The sequence below is a fragment of the Notolabrus celidotus genome, chromosome 4 (genome assembly GCF_009762535.1).
Source record: "Notolabrus celidotus isolate fNotCel1 chromosome 4, fNotCel1.pri, whole genome shotgun sequence".
Taxonomy (NCBI): domain Eukaryota; kingdom Metazoa; phylum Chordata; class Actinopteri; order Labriformes; family Labridae; genus Notolabrus; species Notolabrus celidotus.
In genome coordinates, this window is record NC_048275.1 from 14,293,329 (window position 1) to 14,312,227 (window position 18,899).

An 18,899-nucleotide genomic window follows, 5' to 3' on the forward strand; every position below is an offset into this window, starting at 1 on the left:
GAGTGTCGGAGGGTCACTTCTGAGATAATGTTATTGTCTTATTCCTACAGCGAGTCCACTAAGTGCTCATTTATTGTGAATTGGTGTATATTTAAATTTTTGAGGATGTATTATTTGAAATCTCCCTGAAAGTCTGAATAAAAAAATCCCTTAATATACACATGGGAACATGTAATCTTGTTAGATCAACAATTGCAGCAATAGCGCACATAAAGAGGCAGCTGGGCTGGCATTTGAGGCTCCAGAGTCTCAGTAGAGCAATAGTGAGAAGTGTCAGGTCATAAAGGCCTCGCTGCACATGTGCATGATTGATATCAGACATTGCATTGGTATTCAGCTGATAGCCACACAGATGGTGAAAGAGCAAGTGATAGTAACGTCTGAATGACACAGCTGATGCCTAGAAGCATACACGAGCATGACTTTGGTGCTCTGCCTAATAAAATGTAATTTATTTTTTAACCTTGTTTTTGTAAGGGGGCAAGTCAGAGTGTTTGGAAGTCGGTCATGTTTTATACAGTCTTTGGTTTAAGCATGGTCACTCCTACCTGGAGTGACACAGTAAGATAAGTGCAATCATTTACTATGTCTATGTGCACACCATATTCCAATTAAAGCCCATATTCTGGTTAAGGCAATATTCCGAATAAGGTGTTAACATATGCAACAGTGTGTTGCATAGTCCCATTTCCATGTTAATTGTCATTTTCCGAATAAACCAGCAGTGTTTCGTGGTGGCTGCATATTAGCAACAACTCAGGCGACGCTGGACGACAACAGGTTGGGACCAAGACGTCGTTCAGGAAGCTTAACTCTAGCTATCAAAATTACCAGTATCTTCATCGTCAGCGTGAAGTGTGCTTGGAATATATTTGGCCAGACATAAGCCTACATCTTGATGAAAGCAGACGTTCACTCCGCCCTCTTGTGCCATCGCCAACGATTTCTGACCAAGGATGTTATTTATAGTTAGGTAATGGGTAAAACTGGCCGGATTAGAGACGCTGTTGTCATTGGGTTTTTAGCCTTATAATAGGCTGCTTTGAGGGTCTTCAGGCGATGCTACATCCGGTCAACAGTGTGGGTAAAAATCAGCATCTTTGAGCTTCATGGACACCCTCTAAAATATCTTGCTTATTGCAGGACTTTTAGCCATCAATAAACTCTATTATGTCGATTGAACTAGTCGATTTGTGTCGTTCTCAACCAAGAAATGCAACTTTTACCCCCTTTTACATGACCCAATAGTCCGGTTGATATAGGCATATACAAGGGGTCATATGACAATGGAGATAAGGTGTTTACATGATTCATACCCAATCAAAATACTACCATTATTCTCATTAATACAGTAATATGGTGTGCATGCAAACATACTGACTGAGTGCATGACAAGCTTAGCAGCAGCTAAAGGTGACTGATGCCAGATTTATCTCAAATTCATTTAGCTGGCTCTCACATACATGTTCTCTTTCTGAGTGTTAATGTTTAATGTTCTGCACCACCTGTTTCAGTGTGATATGAGTTGCAGTAAAGATCATCATATGTTGATTGGTACATATTGACTTGTTTTTCTTGGGAAAATCAAAGAACATCTTTGGGGATTATTGCTTTGTGGGAGTGATTATGCCCTTGCATTTCTTGTGCCTGTGACCTCTGATATTGAGCTCTCTTACTGATGAAAATCTCTCCTAGCTGCTGAGGTAAAGGTTGTGTAACAAGTTAAGGTGACCTTACACAGATGCATCTGTAGTTGTGAACAGGGGACCAGGTGCTTCATAGGATGAGGTTGTTATGGGAATTGGTGGTTTACGCTACCATGTACATTATCTATCTGCCTCTACCTTCTGTTTCTGTTCTTTTTTCCTTATGTCCTTTATTTCTCTTGTTTTCTTTCTTTTATATTTGTCTGTTTACACCCTTGCTGCCTATCTCTTCCTCCCCACTACCCTGCTCCTCCACCTCTCTCCCTCCAGGCCCTATTCTCCACAGTCTATGAATGTAGATCAATACATTCATGCTTGCTCTGTGCGAGCTTTGCAGGCTGCTTGCCAGATCCTATTTTGCCAGTCGGGCTTTATTAGGATGCAGAACATGTTTACAGAAAATGCCTGGCAACCTCAGAAAGAGAGTATTTTGTGTAGTGGGTAGTAGTATGGACAAAAAAGTAATAACGCTGTACTTTTGTGCTCACATTTGCATATGTTAGTTGCTTATGTGTGTTCTGTCGCCCACTGCAGTTGTTTCTGATCGCCTTTGACGACGGGGAGCCGGTGAAGACTAACACCACTTTGGTGGAGATCACCGTCCTTCAGCCTTCCCGCATCCCGATCTTCACCCAGGAGGAGTACAGGTGCGTCTTCTTGACACAACTGTTGAAGCAGCTGCCTCTGCACACATCAAAGAGCAGCAGAGAGGGAGAAAAAAGGCTGCAGGATGGTTTCTTAAGAACGCCCTGACTCACATTTGTGTCTGTGGCCACATCTTTTATTCAATGTCTGCGATATTTCCATTAATTTTTAATCTGCTGCAAATTATATATTCTACCTTGAGCTGTCGTAAATGGCCATGAAGTTGCTATTCCTCATGCAGATCTTATTTTTGGTGTTATCGATAGCTGTCTGCACATAATTTGCATTGCTTTTTCGATGCCGACACTCAGAGTAGTATCCTCAGCTCTGATTCTGTCTCTCTCTCGCTCTCGTTGTCAAGCTCTCTTTTCCGTGCGTGACTGATTAATGAGTTTGGAGTATAAATATGCATCAGCGCCTCGGGCTAGATGCTGCAGATCATCGCTGCTGTAAACCACATTTGTTTCTCTCTAAGGGCAACGCAGGGCTTCCCTCTGAGTTTATTAAGATTCTCTCTTGACAAGATTAAGTGTTTAGACTGTTAAACCAGCGAAGGGAGATGCAAGATGAGGGAACATTATCCATACTGCCACGCACAAAATATATGGCTGTATTGGACTGCGGCTGGGTGGGGTGATGTTTCCGTGCATCAGAAGGAGGCCAAAAGACATATATTATTAAAAGATAAACATGGATTATTCACATGCCGGCTGACTTTGAAAACCCTTCCATGATGAGTAAGTGCGAGTGTTAGCGGTGGCTGTCTTTTGTGTTCCTCTGCAGTAAGCAGTCCTCTGCACCTGTCTGCATCGTCTGGAGATCCGAGCCAGACTGCGAAGCTTTAAGGAGTGATGGCAAAGTTTTCCTGGCACAATGCAGTCTCTAGGAGCTTATAGTAAAGCTTGTTTTAAGTGGATTGATTTACCAGCTTGTATGTCAGTCAAAGTAGAGAGTCTTGGCAGACTATCATCTGTTACAGAATTTGATATGCCTTTATGCAGAAGACAGGGATTGTGAGCCCTGCCCAAGCTGTCAACACATCAGTTAAGGTGTGTGTGTGTGACTTTGTGTCGGTGTGTATTTCCCTTTACAGATCATTGTGTGTGTATTGAATATGTCCTTTTTTTTAATCCAGCACTTTGTGTGTGCACTCACGTCCCCCTGTTGCTCGGCTTTATTCGGTGATTGATACGCAGGCACAGCGGCATAACCGTTGAAAGGCCATTGATTAACGCCTTGAATGAGTGCTCTGTCTGGCACTCACACAGAAGGTCGGCACCGTAGGCCCACACCACTGTAGGGTGTCACATTGACGATGCTCAGCACACCCAGTGGCGGGCCTGCTGTAAATTGTGAGCCGTGAAAGCATTAGCCAGGTGCTCGAGCCTCTCCTGCTGGACGAGGTTGTCTCCAGCGGCGAGCGTCCAATCTGCTCGCTCTCGATGAACTATCTGTTCCTCTCCTCGCTGCTTTATCTCCCCGCATCACCCTATCCCCGAGGAGCCTCCTGAACACAAATCACTCTCTAAATGTCCACGGAGAAGATCTCGTCTGTCTTTGAGAAGGCAGTTAGTTATAGCAGCAATCAGGTAAGTTATGCCTACAGCTCCAGAGCACACAATTAAAACAACTCTGCAGAGCTTTGGCTGACTTAATGATTCCTGCTCCTGCTTTATGGTTGGTCCCCTCCATCTGTCAGAGGGAAATGAGAAGCTCCCAGTCATTGTTGGCTAAAATAAATGCCTTCTACCGTAGCTGTTACTGTAGCAGCAGGTTGCCACTTACTTTTCAGAGGGTTTGAGAAAAAACACCTTATGTTCTCTGCAAATACAAATGTTTGGCTCTGCATTTCATATTTCTTTGAAAGAAATACGCACAAACAAATTAAATTTAGACTGAGAGTATGTTAAGTAATTGATATAAAAACACAAACATATGACTCAGCATAATATACAAATGTTGTGCCTTCCCACAGGAACTGAAAACTGCAGCTTTGTTGCCACTTTAAAAGAGAATCATTCATATATCTCACTGTATAGGCTCATATCAAACTCATACTCCCAAGAAAAATCACTCTAATTTTTCAGCAGCTTAACTCAGCTTAAAGTACTCTTAGCCTTGCCAGAACTGAATATCCTAGTATTCTTTCCCTGCATGGGTGTATGACTCGCAATTTGAGGTTTTAATATTATTAATCATGCAGTCCTCCTAAGTAGCAGTAAAAGTTCACTTTATGTAGCTTTAACTCATACAGCTTCTATAATGTTTGTTTAATGTGAAGTTGAATAAAGCATGTGAATTAATTTAAGTCAATGTGCTTGAATGAAGATTTTATGATCTGTGTGGGTTTTCGGAGATAAGTAACATATTTTGCAGTGGTGTCATTAAACCGCTGTGAATGTCCGTTTAACATGGACATCACGGACACAACGCTTTGGGAAGTCTTTAAAACCGGGCGCATGGGGAGGGCATGAATATTTATTTTCCCCTGGTTGCGTGTTTTGAGACGAAGAAGGGTAAGCTGCTATATCTAGCATGGTCCCACCATGTGAATCCTCCCCTGAGGTGCTGTGGCTACTCCTCTGGCCTGATGTTGCAAACTTGAGGTTGGAGCTATTTTTTTTTTCCTTCGTGCTGCTTATCTCCCCCAGAGGCTTCCTCTTCTAAATCTACTCTAAATCACATGAGACTTCTGCCTCACCGCTTCTGAGTATGTCGTTTTGCTCTTCTCTTCCATTCACCCCCCACCAAAGTCCCTGCATCCCCTGAGTTTTTCCTCTCAGCTTATCTTTCACTCTGTCAGATTCTGTCTCACTTTTCCCTCCTTTGTCTCTCCTCGAGCTGCACAGTCCATGGCTCCTAATTTTCTGCTCAGTGAGGGGGGAATTCCTCTGTCTGTGTGGTGGATTTCTTTATGTATTTACCAACATAGACAGTCCTGTCTTCACTGGTATGTTCACTTTATTTAAACCATCATTAGATGGGTATTAACCCCTTCAACCCCACTGATTGGGACTGATTGTCTTCTAAACACACACCTCTGATGGCCTTTTTCAACACAGATGTGCTTTTGTGTTGCATATTTCCATTAAATAGCCTTTAATACAATTCTGCTACCTTTGCAACATATTTCAAAAGTTGCTCTTTTAGCTGATTGAAGAGAATCTCATTAGGGAGTGAAATGTCACGGCATTATTTATTCCCTTTACTGCTGTTTTCTGTAGTCGCAGACGGCAGATGTTGTGCCATACCTGGAGCATTAATATGCAGTCTGCCATTCCTGAGAGGAGCGCTACAGCCTACTACATTATTGAGTCATGCTCTTGGTTATACTGTTTGCATAGTAAACAGTGTCAGCATTGAGTATTACTACAATCAACAACATGCTGTCACTACTTAGGCTTGCCGCTTGCTTCTAATTACACTATTAGTGACAGTGTGTGAAAAAGAATGTTGAGTCTGCTTAATACACACATCCACATGCATGAAAACATATACGAATACACTCCAACAGCCCTGAGACATAGCTGTTTCCCATATCTCTGTTAGGCTTTGTTACCCAGTTCATCACTGTGAATGTCAGGGGTAATAGCACAAAAGGAACGGCACGTCTCTTTTCTGCAGTTTCCTGACTTTTACAGACTATAGAGGCTGCCCGTGTAAGTTTCCTGCGGATGTCTGACCACTGTGTTACCATTGATTTAATGTTCTCAGCGGTCAAACACACAAATGGCTACACAATACCTGAAGCGGCAGATAGATGTGGTTAGCAGCGCTGGACTCTGCAACCTCTGAACACAAATCAAAAAGCAATAAATAACTCATCAAGTCATAGAGGAGAAAATGCTTTCAAGGAAATCATCACTGCTCGTTTTTAAGGAAATAAAGGAAGGCAGCAGCCAATCTGTGTTCCCTCCATCAGCTATTCTTGAAATCTGAAAGGAAAATAGCATTTATTATTTAGAAAAAGTAATCCACATTTCATTTCCAGTTCAAACAAGGCTATAATTTCTACATATTTAAGCAGATGACATGCTTTCTTAGCATAGGGCTCTTTTAATGGCAGCCCTCTTTTATCTGTTGTTCTGCCAGACGTGTATACAAGTGATCGAGGTGCTTACAGCCCACTCATCCATGTTCTTTCCAGGCATTTAAAGGGTTAGCAATAAACCCTGCAGTGTGCTCTCCCACACACCTCCTTCACTGCAGACCCACATTTGAAAAACCAACCTCAACCCTCTCTATTTCTTTGTCTATCCATCCATTTATCTATCTATCACTTTATCCTGCTGTCTTCCCTCTTTCCTTCCCTTCTGATTCACAGCTATATGGTGCGGAGCGCTTTCATGCTCCTGAAGGGCATGATTGATTTTCATCCACAGGTTTGAATCTGCGGCCCTGAGCCTTGAACCTCTTAGCCACAGGAGCGTGTTGACCTTTCACTTGTCTTTGCTAAGTAGGCAGGCATCAGTTTTAACAGAGGCCAAAGTCACACTCATTGCACACATCTCAAATATCAGCTAAAGGTCGATGCTGAAAGCAGGGCAAGAAAAGCCCCATGACCTATCATTAAGCTCTCACTCTGACTCTCCAGATAATTATCAGAAACAATGAAGAGTTTGTGTGGATCCAAATTCTCAACCTGTGCACGATGCTGGGGAACGTAGTTGTTTGTGTTTTGAGTGTCTGAAGTGCTTGGTCAGCTCTTTCCAGACAGGAGTCAAGACTCAAAACTCTAATCCGCTTTCCAGTCAGAGATTTTGAACAAAGCTGTTTTTCATTTTTGCTGTCAGATAAATAATGAAAGTGAAATACAAGTGAAAACTAAATCAGTGTTGTCCTTCTTTTTCTTTGCCTTTTTTGTTTTGCCTATTCCCTTTTGTCTTTCTTTAGCAATAAATTGAGGAATAAGCTTAGAGAGTAATGTGGTATATAATGGAGCAAATACATCAAGATAAAAGCCACAGATTCTAACACCTCTTCTTTAGATAGGTAATATTGAATACAATGGATGGATGGATGGATGGATGGATGGATGGATGGATGGATGGATGGATGGATGGATAGATAGACGGACGGATTGATGATGAAGAATAGATGTATTGGTGGATGTATTTTTGGGTGGACAGTTGGATGAATGAATGGATTGAGAAAATATGAATAGATGGATGGATAGATGAATTGAAAAAAGGGAAATGATTGGTGAAAGTAGAACAGATGAATGGATTGATGGTTGGAGAATAGATGGATGGATGGATGGATGGATGGATGGATGGATGGATGGATGGATGGATGGATGGACAGATAGATGATTGGATGGACCAATGAATGGATTGATGGATGGATGGATGGATGGACCAGTAGATGGATGGATGGATGGATGGATGGATGGATGGATGGATGGATGGATGGATGGATGGATGGATGGATGGATGGATGGATGGATGGATGGATGGATGGATGGACCAAAAGATGGATGGATGGACCAATAGATAGATGAATGGACCGGTGGATGGATGGATGGACTGATGAATGGATGGACCGATGGATGGATGGATGGATGGAAAGATGAAGGGATGGATGGATGGATGGACCAATGGATAGATGGAAAGTTCGCTAAATTAATGGATGGAAGAAAGGGTGGATAGATAGGCGGATGAAGGGAAGGATGAATAGAGAAATAATAGATGGAAGTAGGATGGATGAATGAATGATTAATAGAAGTGAATGTAGCAGATTAAAGTGATATTGTCCTGTGTGTGAGTATGTGTATGTGTATGTGTATGCGTATGTGTATGTTTATGTGTATGTGTATGTGTATGTGTATGTGTATGTGTATGTGTGTGGTTAAGTCATGTTTGGTTCAGTCGTAACCCAGATCATACTTAACTCCCATGAACAACAACTCTCGTCTGTCACATTATCTCTCCCAGAGAGCGAAGAAATAGCAGGACATTGTTACATGACATTGTGAGTAATCTGTGGTACATAAGAAAGTGTAGTTCTTACATCCTTTATGGTCTACTCCTATTGTTTCTTCATTTACATGACATCCAAGTTGTTTTTCTTTTATGTTTCTCAATTCTAACAGAACAAGAACCCCAAGAAGCGTATGAGAATGGTGCAATTTAAGGGTTTCATTTACTCATACATATATTTTCCATAAAAAATCCTGCCTGATATTGAATGTGAGTTAATTTAGCAGATAATAGGGCAACATAATGCAGCTCTTTCTAACCTCCCATGAACAGAGGGCTTAGAGCTAACAGCATGAATAATAACACAGAGATGACTGACACAGAGTCAAAGGGGACTATTAAAACCTGTCTGTCCAGACAGTGATTACAATAGTGAGGACAAGGAGACGAGCTTTACTTAAGAAAATGGATTATGTTACCATTTATTGCAATTGATAATCAGTTTAGCACACCTCATTACCTGTTCTCTTTAATTTAACACAATATATATTTGACAGCACAAATGTAGTAATGACTTGGATTCTGAGCTTTTAGTGTTGACTCTCATTTGCAAATAAAATAGAATTCAAATTCAGTAGTTTCAGGATTCACTTATCAACCTATGTGCTTGCTAGCTTTTCATTTAACACCAGAGTCATCATGATTACCAGTTTCATGTGGCATGGCATTTTAACTGTCTTGCCACAGGAAACCAAAACCCAGGCATTTTAACCATGACCCGTAATGGTGTGTTAGGATCTTACATAATAATAAATGGTAATTAGTATTTAAACTAGTTTCAATTCAAAGCCACAATAGTCTGTTTCTATCAACTTTGTTATATTGGGTTTGAATTCCGTGTGATTGAACTTAATTATAGACCCCGAAACAGCTTGTCATGGAAAAGATGCAAGCGTATTTTGGCAACGAAAGCTGATTGTTGCATGGTTGGATGTCAGAATCGATACTCCACAGCAGACTAAAGTTTGTACAGAATTCTGATAGAATCAGAAATCGTTCAGAGCAATGGCTGTTGAAACATGAAAACAGTCCTTGAGTGCATCCTAGATTAGTTTTCATTATAATGTAAAGTAAACTCACCTAAACAGCTAAAATCCTATCAAGGGAGCTTTAAGGAAATTATGTGATTAATTATGTCACAAAAAACAGATAAAAATTCAATGAAATCTAATAGTGTTTTATTTTTATTTTGAATCCTCACACTACTTCCTGTGTAACCACACAAACAAACTGATGATGTAAACACTCACATGCTGTTGATACTAGACTGGTCTCTGCTAAACCCTTTCAAGGACAAACAGAAAGGGTTTCTGTAATTTGTGCTTGCCACTCCAACACAAAATTTCTGTAACTGATTTGTCCTGCAGCATTCTGCTAGTTAGAGAGGTGCTAATGTCTTTCTCTGGGTGAGGCCTCCAGGTGTTGCTGTACTGGAGTAGATAATGTGGGGCAGGAGCAGTAATTTGACAGTAAAACATGCAGGATGGCATCACTGCCTACCTGGCAATGTGTGTTATCAAATTGCAAGCCTCGACGGCTGGCCTAGTTTTGACAACACACCCTCCACCAGCGTCCAAACATTCGCTGGCCAGGTCCCCTCTCGTGTGCTAAATGACCCGCTGGATGAAATGTGAAGTGATGTCCTGTGGGCTGACATGGCTAAGCTGGCACAGAGTTGTGGCACCGTCTGGCTGCACAGTAAATGTTGTTTCTGCTGCTTGGCTAATGTTTTCCATCTTACCCTCCAGAACAAGTTTGACTGAAGCTTCTTTCTTTCTCTTGAAACTTAGAAAAATGGCTCACTGGGAACACAAAAGACATTCAGGGTCTGGTGGGGCAAGATAAGTGATCAGGGGAATAGCTTAGGGAGGAACATGATCAGAAGAGGGGGGCTGTAAACATCTTTTTCCTTATTTTACAGAACACCATGGTTTCATGTTACTTAGCCTTACTTTGTGTCAGAGGTGTTGGATTTCTGAAGTGTTTGTTAGCAGCAGCGCTTTTTTTCTGCTAAATCCTCTTAGCAAGTGTGAGTCAGCAGCTCATAAACAGTGTGTGCTGATATCTACTGTGTGTTGAATTTGGTTTACAAGTGAGAGAGCATTTGCTGGAGGAGATGATGAATTGTTCATTTGTGAATAAATTTTAGGAATTTGCTAAACTCTAAATCGGTGTAAATAAAATGTATCACAAAACAAATATCTCTGGATGTGTTTTGGTGCTTCAGGGCTTTAATATTTAGCATAAGCTGTTCAATGCCAGGGAGCTAGAACGTGAAATCAACACCCTCTCTGATAGTGAAATTCATTTTTCGATGAGTATTTGATGCTTAATCGTTTAGAAACTGCCCTTGTTGCCTAATTAGACGATCCAACTTGGTGTTGTTTCTGAGATTATGAAATACGTTGCAATACATTGCCAAAGAAAAACACGAAAAGCTATGAAAATAAGTAACCAAGTCAATTAAGACGTTATTCATATACCACAGTTTAGTGCGCTATCAGTAACTCATAGAGAAGACTATGAAATATGTGCAGTTTAAGTACTTTTACCCCAAGGGACAGGAGTTGGGCTCTCTTAATATGAAAACTTGAGACAGTTCAAGGAGAATATACAAGTCATCAATCATAGAGAAGAATGGTTTCAAGAAATTCATCACAGCTCATTTCAAGGAAATTAACAAAGGCAAGAACTCAACTCTCTTCCCTCCCATCAGCTCATCTCAAAATTTGAAAGGAGCATTGCATTTATCAAAAAAATATTAATATTTTCATATCTCATTTCCAAGTTATTTATATAGAGTATATACATATATATATTGATAATTAATCAAATTACTACATGTGCTGTTACAGTGCAGACCCCCTGGAATCTCTTCAACAGAACAAACAATCCACAATGTTTATTTACTTAATAGTCTTGAAATATTGATAAAAGTGGTGCTGCCAGCTATAGCAACGCTGTTTTCCCTGCTCAAAAGCATGATGGGATACCTGGCATCACCACTTTTTAACAAAATTCACCCTCATCATGTCAAAATCATGCATTTAAAGCAAACAGTGGCAGAATTTAAAGAAAATCAATAATGCAGTGTTGGTTTTATTGAAATGACTCAAAAATCTCTGAGGGTCTGAGATAGCTCTGAAGGTTCTGCATCGCAACAGTTTTTAAAGCTGTTGATCCCATAGAGAATCAACACCTAGACTGCAATAGCTGTTTTCATCTATTAACTTTGCAAGTCTACATGTATATTACCTGCTCTTTTCAGAAGGCTTACGAGAACACAAGGATATTTGTTACAACTAAGAACTCTGGATTGCTCATAAGGAGTTGGAGGACCAACTTTATCTTGGAGTCTATGTTATGTCTTCCAGCAACCAAGAATTGCTTTATGTTGCCTTCATAAAGCTTCTTTTTATGACTCAGTCAGTTCACAATTTGGAGAGGGTCACCAAAATTCTAGTGACATGTGGTATTCTTCGTTAGTATATATATATATATATATATATATATATATATATATATATATATATATATATATATATATTTATAAATGCATACAATATAATGCATTGCTTTCTTCATCTTTGTATTCCTGCTCTTGGAGGTTTGGAATTTAATGGCCAGTTCATCTGAAGTGAACAAAACATGTTTTCCCCTCCCTGGTGTCTTTTGACCATGCAGGTTTATTTTTGATATGATTGATTTTCACCCGATATCTGTCTTTAGTTTTCTGCCAACACTGCACTGTCTTTGAAAAAAAAAAAAAGCCTCTTTCCAGAAATAATGTCCCTGCATCTCCAGCTAATATCGCAGACCTCAACAGAAAGAGATTTTATTGACACTGTCCGTTGAAATAGTTTATACATGTGGACTTCTGTTACTCATATGAAGCCCAAAGAGGTTTCCACGTATAGCCACCAGGATGTAGTGAGACCTCTTGTGACTTCACACTGATTATATTATAGATGGAGCTTTTTAGTTCAAATGTCAGGTTTCTATTTTAGTGTGTGGTACAAAGCTCCTATTGAGATGGTGTGCTCCTGCACCCTGAATGATGTGTTAATCCAAATTAATCTCTACTCTCTGACAGGCAGCATTAATGTACTAGACCTCCATGCGGCTGTGACACTGTGGCCTTTGCGGATGCTGTGCTCTTAGCTATTGGTTGTTTTTGTTTTCCACAATGCTCGTAACATATTGTTCGTTCTTGTTTGGGAATTGACTCTTGCCAAATGGAATAGGTTTGTCAGTTTCTGGCTGTCAGACGCTGCGCTGTTCTCAAAGCCTTTTTAATATCCAGAGTGGTTTCAGGATGTGGAAATGGCTCTTTTTTAAAATCTCTGTTTCTTGTTTGCTTTACTGTCCCTCTTTGGATTTGCCCAACATAACCTATAATCTTTAAAGTTCACCCCCTCTGTCAATAACACACTACAGCTCGAACAATATTACATTAAATGAGGTGTGGTCCAATGTTTGTCTCAGCGTGAACTTTGGTTTCAAAGGACTGCTCGCTGTTCAAGAAGGTAAACATTAGAGATATTTGGAAGGTCTCAGTTACATTGTAGAAAAAGTATAGCTTATTCTCTCAAAGAGCAGATTAGCATTTTGAAAGTGCCAAACACATACTGAAGGCTAAGAATGCAGTCCCTGACATTTGAACTGAGGTGTCGTGATTAAACGGAGAGCAAAAATATTAAAGCAGTCATCCTGAATGATAAATACACTAATGAATTTTGAAAACCTTTAGTGACATTCAGGTTAAAAGGCTATTTCCTGTGTAAATCACGCTGTGAGACTGAGCTGACTTTGCCTTGGCTGTCACTATCACTTAGAACTGTGGTCTTAATAAAGAACACAAGCTCCGGATTTACAGCAGTGTCTCTCTTTTTTTTTATCAGCTTACACTCAAAGGGAAGCTAAAATGCATTCCCTATGTGTAATTAAGTCAGAGTCAGAGGGGTGTCTGTTTGTCGCTCTCTGAATTTGCTTCCAGGCAGGAACAAACAAGCTAACACCAGGGTGACATAACAGCTAACGAACACACTCTCAAGCGCATATTCACCTCAACAGTCATCAAATTAGGCTGATTCATGATTGCTGGAGAAAATGTGCAGCGCAATACCACCACCGGCAGTCAGGCAGAAATAGGCAGCATCACATTTGCATGTATATGTATGAGCATTTGCACACCGTTTCTGATGATGTTTGCTGGTGAGAGAAATACAGTTAAACGGCTCTTGTCTGCTGTTGGTTTTCGGTCAGACCATCATGCAGCTACATCTATCCACCAGAAGAATACAGAGCCTCTTTCACCAACTCTAGTACATGATTTTTAAGAAGACTTTCACCAATTATTTTTCATATTCAGGATTCCTTCAAGGTGAGAACAAAAGCTACAAACACTCAAGAGTAGCCTTATGCACAATTGAGTACTGACATGTCATGAATAACATATTTAGAGCACCTGTGAAGAACTTTGGGCCCCCATGTGAATAAAGCAGTACCTTTTACCTCTGCTGAGCTTGTCCTGCACATGCATGAGTAGTTTCCTGGGTGAAAATCTCATACTACTACTCATGCTCAGCTGGTTGAGCTGAAGCTGTCCGGCTCGTCTGTTCCGGCCGCTGAAAGTTCCTGCAGAGCTCTGGAGATTTGGGACACATGGAGGCAGAGGAGGCATAAGCTACGAGGGAGGAGAGCTGGTATAAGGAGACGGAGGTTTAGGGAGAGGAGACCGAAGCCGTGTCTCTCCTCTCTCATCATGGGCAACGTGACATCTCTGGCTTATAAGATGGATGAGCTAACAGGACTAGCCAGGAGTCAGAAGAAGTTTCGGGAATGTAGCATGGCTTGCTTCACAGAAATGTGGCTGAATCCCCCCGGGATAAATAAAGTATTTCTGATTCTGATGTTAGCAGTCACAACCCCTCACTTTGAATATTTGCCATGGAAAATGTCAAAAAAGGCTCATTCAGGAGGGCGCTAGTAATAATCAACCCTCTTACTCATGGTGTCTCTTGCTTTTGTAGGAATCATCGAGGCATCTGGATTAATTCCAGTCATAACTAGTAAAAAAAACCTCTTCACTCTTCACAGAGGCTTTAAATGCATCATAAAAATGTAGTCAACTTTTATTTTAATTATCAAATGTTACCACAAAATGTTATATCTTAAATACAAACGGAGCACTTAGGTCACAAGTTCTAAATAAAAGTTGAAAAAAGGGCCCTCATTCACAACATTAATAACTAGTCTCTACACACATACTGTACATTCAGCAGCAGCTTTTAGAATAAATCTACAGTCAAGTTGTGTAAATTCTAATATAACCATTGGTCGAGTCTTCTATTTATGGTAATGATCAAACTTCATCACTTTATGTCATATGCAGGCCAGGGGTATGTCAACACTTTAAAAAAAAAAATGGAATTGCCAAATAGGCACTGATATATAGCTGGAGTATCTGTGCGCACACACACACCACACACACACACACACACACACACACACACACACACACACACACACACACACACACACACACACACACACAAGTTAAGAGCATTTACCATCTCTGTCTTCCCTATCTACTTTAACATCTGTTATTTAAGTATCACACAGTTTTTGTATTCCTGCATATAATTTTTGACTCAACAAAGAAACAGAACAGAGTGGCAACACATGAATTTCCTGACTTCAACTATTTAGGTGCTCATAAATAAGATTGTTTTTCCACTTTGGCAAAGTTAAATGAAGGCACTAACACAATGAAATGTGCTATATTTTAACACAATGAAAATACTGCCAGTCTTTTACAACACAACTCAATTAGTTAGTTTTAAATAAGTCCTGCCTCTGACAAGGCAAGAGCCAATCATAGCTTAGAATGTTGGTGTATAACCCACCCCAATGCATCTTTTTCTGATGACAGCTTACCTAAGCTAGTGATTACTTTTGCTGTATCTATTTGTAGTATATACTGTAAATCCACTACTGTTGCGACCAAATGCAAAACATTTTTTAAACATAAGCAAAGTTGTTGTTCACTTCCAGCAGCACTACCTCCACTTCACAATTGCATAAGTATTTCTTACATGTGGAGTCAAGTGAGCAATCATAAGATTTGACATTTATGACTTCTCTCCATGTCTCTTTCCAAATCTGTCTTACTCCTGTGTGTGCATCATACACTCTATAAGACATGGATGTAGTCTCAATGGCATCACCCAGTTTCTTCTGAGGGAGCATCATGAAGCTGACAATGGTGGTAGCCATATAGGAAGTGCTGACTCCAAATGACTTTAAGCTAAACTGGCAAAGAACTGGAGCTGTGGAGCTCTTGGAAACAGCTACAACACACCCACCTGTCAGTCAAATAAGCCACAACCCCTTCTATGCATGATCATCAGCTTTAATATAATCAACGGATGAGTTGTAAAAGCATTCAACCCCAGTTTTTACAAATAGAAAAGTGAGCCTTTGAGACAACAATTGTGTTTTTGTTGCTCTTTTAAAACATGTTTATTTTTAGAAAACACCATTTTAACATGGGACCTAATTGGTTTTTCTTTGTTTTGGAGCCATCCTCCCAGAACTGCAGATTTTTTGCACTTCCACATTGGCTGTATTTTTTTGGGTTTTATTTTTAATGGCTTTATTTTTAACACCAAAGGCTGCCACTTGGTGTGCACATGGCCCTGCAGTCTTAGGGCCATTCTCTCTGCTAATTAGGAACAACAATCCCAGCTTCAAACCCGTGCAGTCATGGCATTCATGAATTTCAGAACACAGGTAGGAAACATTCTGCAACTTGAAAACAAGTGAATGTGTCTGCCTCAGACTTTTTGTAGGAATTTCCTTAAAAACAACTTTAAGAAGAAAAGTTTTGGCGAATGAAGCCCACAGATTTTAGCCCTGGACTTAAACCAAAGGAGGTTACTCCCTGTATCTCCAGGTGAGTCCATTGTCTCTTGTTCCCTCTGTGATGCAATGCATGAATAGAAAGGGAAAGCGAGCTAGAAAAAGAGTCTACGAGGTAACAGCAGCCCCTGTGGCACACGACGAGGGTTTATACGCCTCTGCCTTGTCTCATATGCATCACTCCGCCATTGGCCCTGAGGCGGAGTGCTCGCTGACACCTGTGTGCCGCCCGCGCTTCTCAGTGGCGCTCTGCTCTCCCTCTCTTATGTTGACACCAGGACTCTCTGCTGCTGCCTGTAGACATGTCAGCATCTTCCCCTTTCCTCTTTATCTCTCTGTCTCTCTCTACCTCTCTCTGGATGAGATTTTTCCTCATCTGAATATGAAAGGAATGAAAAGTGGCTTTGGCTGTGCTGAGTGGTACATGGTATTGCATTATGCATAATTGACTCTTTGAATTCGCCTACCACTTGACTCTAAATACAAAAGTTATATACCCTCCATGTCCTCTTCATGTCTCTTCATGTCTCTTTATCCTAATCATTGGGTATTATTGTTCATACTTAAGTTTCTGTATAGATCATGATTCCGCTTTGACATTTTCCGTGTCTACAGCACATGTTTCTGTCTGTTTGTCCTCTAGTCTGCCCTTTTATCAGTCTGTCTACCTATCAGTAACCTTTCTGTCATCCTTCCTGCCACATGTGGACAGTTATACTAATCTGCACACTTCAGTCACCTTCACATCCCATATGGCATTTCTCAGCAGCTTACAACTCTCAGGCACAGCCACTTTGTAGGGGAGTTATATCAAGTCAGCTCTGCCTCTTCCTGGCAAAAAAAAAAGCACCATGAGGGCCCACTGCGAGCTCCACACACACTTTCATACACAGCTCACACTCAAAGAAAAACCAAAGGGAAGCCAATGATTTGGGTCAGCTGAGGTTAGCCAGCCCTGTTTCATACCAGAGATTTACCAAAGCTGAAAACACCAAAACACTTGAGGAATGTTCTGTAATGCTGTTTCGAAATAGTTGGGAATATGCCAAGGATCTTCACAGAAAGCGTTTGAGCTGCATGTAAGAACTACAAACAGATTTATCCTTAAGGGGCATGCATGAATAACTTTAGAGATGTACCACATCTACCAACAATCTGGTGTTGAGAATTTGCTCTTAGGTTTGAATTACATTTACAGACATTCCAGACGCGACACATTCAGATAGTCTGCTTTATTCCACACTGAATTTATATTGCTTTTTGAGAGTAGTGAATTTATGTGACAAAAACAGCAAAGTAACCTTATTTAACAATGTAGAGGCATTGATTATGCTCAATTATCTGTGGCTGTGGCTAAGTGGGTAGATTCGGTTGTTGTTCAATTGGAATGTTGAAAGATGCCGAAGTGTGCTTTGGCAAGACACTGAACCCTGAATTACTCCCACTGTTGTTCAGCTGTGTGTGAATGTGTATGAATGAGATTAGCTAATACTGATGGTCCCTTAGTATAGCAGCCTCTGCCATCAGTGTGTGAATGGGTGAATGCGACGAGTAGTGTAAAGTGCTTTGAGTGGTTGGAAAGACAAGAAAAGCACTATATAAGTAAAGTGCATTTACCAATTACAAACCTCCAGAATGTGCACCTCCTCTTTAATGCGTAGTGTTCATTACACTGTAATCTCTATTCACAGATTCTGTAGAACATTGTAGAAACTGATGTGTTAGTTGTATTGACCACTCACATCAGCAGGTTTTGGTGTATTCAGGAGAAACGGTCTGTATGTATGGCAAAAACAGGTGGAAACGCCATTTGTAATAATGACATCCCAATTCCCTTATGCGGTAATCTGGGCAACGATTTATTTATCTCCTTATACAGACATATGTATGCAAGAGCAGCTTACAATCCATTAAAGATAAAAAAATTCAACTTGAGCGGCAAATCTGCTCAAGGCTGTGTTACGAACAAATCAGTGTCTAGATTTCATGACCTCTTTGAATGCATCAGAAATGATGGATCCAACCTTCACCGAGTATTTTGACATCTCCCGCCCTTCTTTAGGACTGACTGGACAAAGATTACTTTTACTTTTCAGCAAACTTAAGACCCATTAATTGCAAGACCAAGAAAATCTGTTTCTGTTTTCCATTTCACACTGCTGTTGCAGAGCAGAGTGAAGACTCTTTGTAACTTACTATTTACAATGAAACTGAGACTGACCAGAAACTGATGAAGAGGCACTGTCACATGTCACACATTCATTTGGCAAGTATATCTGGAGGGACAAACTTCATTTCACTTTTGGTCACTTCTCAAGTTGCTAACTGGACTGCAAACAATGGTGCCCACAGTATAGCAAGTCTTGGTTTGGACGTTGTTTATCGCCAACTGATGGCTACATTGTAATGTCCAAAAAGTGAGTTGCCATCCCCAGAAGCATGTATTGTCATAAGACGCTAGCTAAGAAGTATTGAGATTGATCAGTCCAAAGTAGGGATGTCAACAATTAATCATGTATTGATTAATTGATTGTTAAGAACTTACTCAAACACATTTTTTGGTTTCGATTTGATATCAAGTGGGTCAAACATCATGTGGTCTCATACTTTGTTCAGCTATCAGGGAGGTATTTAAATTTAAAGCATG

General features: G+C 40.5%; 1 pseudogene; it reads left to right on the forward strand.

The window, feature by feature from the left end:
• LOC117812101 overlaps positions 1–18,899 on the forward strand; it is a 294,303-nt pseudogene that overhangs the window by 222,982 nt on the left and 52,422 nt on the right.